The 3,904-nt window shown below is 45.2% G+C and overlaps 1 pseudogene; it reads right to left on the reverse strand.

Moving 5' to 3' along the window:
- Positions 1–1,641: 1,641 nt before the first annotated feature.
- Positions 1,642–3,904, reverse strand: part of LOC107564114 (uncharacterized) — a 9,958-nt pseudogene continuing 7,695 nt past the window's right edge.

A 3,904-nucleotide genomic window follows, 5' to 3' on the forward strand; every position in this document is an offset into this window, starting at 1 on the left:
ATGCCTTTTGTATAATGCATTTTAATGAATAAAGGACATTATTTAAATTATTATATTATAATGTATGTTGTTTAATGAAAATAAAATATGTTCTTTCTATTGCTTCCCAGTTTTAATAAATGGACTTGAAATGTAGTGACTGCTTCTTATGATGATGATATAACACTTTTTAATGAATAAAGGTAAAAAAAAATTATATTTTAATAAATAAAAAGATGTTCTTTCTATGGCTTCCAGATTTCAACAAATAAATTACATTTTAGTGACTAGTATCAGTGTTATGTATGCCCAATCATGGATTTTTTTTATGAACAGAATAAAACCTTCTAATATTAAATTACAGTGACCAGCAATTTGCGGTCTTTTTTTACCGTGCAACGTACACTGGAACTGACTGTCATAGATCTGTGAAAAGACAGCCACTGATGTCACTGCTATTACTTGATTGGCTGAGATTGGACACCCCTGGTTTAAAGTATACCATAGATTGATCTTGGGGGAAATTAAAAACACCAATAAGTTTGTTGTTGAAATTTTATGAGTTGTCGGTTTGTTTACAATATATGGATGTCTACAATATAAATAAACATAAAAATAAAGAATGCTGTTTCTTTACCAGTATCTGTAAGGATATAAATCCTTATGTGGCAAAGCAGTAAAGTAACTAATACAAAACAAGGCAATAATAAATTGCTACTACAACACAACAAAAATCAACAAATGAACACAAACATCAGACTCACAGCCACTCAATACAGTAATACAACAGTAAAGAATAACACTTACACAATAACTATATAAAAAAAAAAATACAACAAAGAAAGTAATTGAGTGCCCTTAAGAAACTCAGGTTGAGTACACTCAACGATCAACACGTTTCACCATAAAGGCATCCAATCAATACATAAAACACACAAACAAAAAGGAAAAAAATAAAATGTTGGTAAACCAACTAACAAACACACACACGTCAACAAAAACGCCACGAAAGGAAATTACAAAAATTAACCAAAACAAAGCAACAGCGGCTCCAGATAATAGTTCCCACGTAGCCCCAACAACAGGGAAGCTAAATCGCAAGTAGTGACGCCACTGGTCTGTCTGCAATGAAATTACAATTTAGACAGATCAGCCAAGGGAGATGGTGGATATTGGAATGTTGACCAGCTGTAGCTCGCCCAGACTGTCGCGGTACTACCTCACCATTGGACAAACTTTCGGGCAATTTGGCAAACTCGTTTTCAAGAGGCTGATCCAAATGATCTGGAGCCCCCAGTTCACTGCTAGCGGAGGACCCCAAATGCACTGGGTCACCTGGTACCCCAACCTCTGCAGCCAGAGAAGTTTCTGAAACCACAACCCACAAATCCCCCTGCTCAACCTCCTCGGAACCCTCCTCACCCAAAGATGGCACCACTTCGACTACCGGGCTACGAGTGGTTGCATGGACCGGAAAATCCTTCTGGGTACGAACCTTCAACATCGAACGATGCACCTGCCTCACCTTAACCAAAGAGTCTACAGGGGCAATGGAATAAACTGACCCTCCCTTTTTAGGGGCCTTCACCACGTTGTACACCACTGGGCTCCACAGGTCACGGATCTTTGATCGACCGCTTACGCCGACGTCCCGGAGATATACTAGCTACGGCGCTCTGCAGCGACTCTAAGGTGCTCCCGTGCTCCTTCAAAAGCTACCTGCAATCGGGTTTGATGCTCTATAACCCACTTGTGCACACTTCCTGCAGTCACCTCCTCCACTCTACCTAACAAAAAGTCAACTGGTAAACGGGGCTCTTGACCAAACATCAAATAGTATGGTGACTCGCCAGTTGATTGATGGGGAGTGGTATTGTAGCTAAACAGTACATGCGGCAGACATGACGCCCCATCCCAATTACTCGAAGGGTGCACTGCAAAAGGTTATGCAAGGTCCTATTGAACCTCTCGCACTGGCCATTTCCTGCAGGATGGTAAGGCGTGGTTCGAGACTTCTCCACCTTATACAGATTACAAAGCTGCCGTATAAGTGAAGATTCAAAGTTGAGTACAGAATGTATACGACCAGGGACCCCAAACTTACAGAACCATTCCACCACAAGCACTTGAGCCACTGTTTCTGCTCTCTGATCCCACGTAGGAACCACCAGGGTGTACTTGGTGAAGACATCAGTCATCACTAGCACGTTCTCCAAACCTGAACTGGACGGTTCCAACACGGTGAAATCAATGGCCAAGATCTCGTTTGGTCTAGAGGCCAGCAAATGCCCCATAAAACTGGAGGCAATCAGAGGTACATCTTTAGCAGACTGGCAACGTTCACACTCCCTACACCAACGGGCCACCTCTCCAGACATACCGGGCCAATAGCAGCGCTGACGACCCAACTCAGTCGTACGTTCAATGCCCTGATGTCCATGCTCCTGATGCAACCACCTCAAAATCTCTTCTCTTAACACAGCGGGCAGAAGTATTTGAAAAATTTCCTCTCTTCCATCAGGGCGGAAGATTCGACGGTACAGAACCCCCTCACGTTCTACCAGATGGTCCCACTGACGGAGCACCGTCAGGCTACCCTTAGCTAATGATCGACGTTCATCTGAGCTAGGAAAGCGCTTACGCCGCCAGAAACACAAGACCCTACCAATATCTCGGTCAGACGCTTGTAATACCCTCAAATCAGCTACAGAATGGCTTGGAAAGACCTTAAGGGAAGCTTGGGTGGCCTGATATACCGGCTCCACTCCTGCTACCTGTTGTACAGATGCAGGAACCACAGTGGCTGGTAAAAACTGTCCCACCCCATCGCTGTCCACTGGAGGCTGTCTCGAAAGGGCATCAGCGTTACCATTACTCTTGCCTGGCCTGTACCGAATTTCAAAGTCAAAACCTGCAAGCTGGGCCGCCCAGCGCTGTTCTGTGGCCCCCAGTTTTGCTGATGACAAAAGACTCAGGGGGTTATTGTCTGTAAAAACCATACATTTATGCCCCAACAAATACTCTCGGAATTTTTCCGTCATTGCCCACTTGAGCGCCAAAAATTCAAGTCTCATTGAGCTGTAATTTACCGGGTTGCGCTCGGTGGGCCGCACACTGCGACTGGCAAACGCGATCGGTCGAACCTTTCCCTCCTGTTCCTGGGAGAGGACTGCCCCCAGGCCCCGGTGACTGGCATCCACTTCAAGGATGAAGGGCAATGAAAAATCGGCATATGCGAGAATAGGCGAAGTTGTGAGCTTATCCTTCAAGGTGTCAAAACTCTTTTGACAATGCTCGGTCCACGCACTGGCAAATCTTGGTCCTGACAATTTATGCCTGCCCCCAACAAACTGAGCAACCAACTTATGTAGAGGGGCTGCCAATTTGGCAAATCCCTCCACAAAACGGCGATAGTAACTGGCAAACCCTAAAAATGAACGGAGCTCTGTAACATTACTAGGACGGCTCCAATTCGCCACTACCTCCACTTTACTTGGGTCTGTGGCAACCCCCTGGGAGGACACCACATGACTCAAATACTTAACCTGTTGTTTGAAGAACGCACACTTTTCAAGCTTTGCTTTGAGACCTTCCTGCTTCAATCGACCCAAGACCACCTCCAACGACTGATGCTGCTGATCACCAAACAATCTTTCCATCAAACGCTGGAAAGTGCTGGGAGCATTACAAAGCCCAAAAGGCATCCTATTCCATTTGAATAACCCGAATGGAGTACAGAATGCAGTTTTGGGCCTATCCCCCTCAGTGACTGGAACTTGGTTGTACCCGCTGGCCAAATTCAAAGTGGAAAACCAGCGGGCTCCTGTCAGTGGATCTAACGTCTCCTCTATGCGAGGCAGCGGAAATGCGTCCTTCCTGGTCTTTGAATTCAACAGACGGTAGTCTACGCACATGCGCAGGCCAC

The sequence above is a fragment of the Sinocyclocheilus grahami genome, unplaced genomic scaffold (assembly GCF_001515645.1).
Source record: "Sinocyclocheilus grahami isolate Dianchi unplaced genomic scaffold, SAMN03320097.WGS_v1.1 scaffold911.1, whole genome shotgun sequence".
NCBI lineage: Eukaryota > Metazoa > Chordata > Actinopteri > Cypriniformes > Cyprinidae > Sinocyclocheilus > Sinocyclocheilus grahami.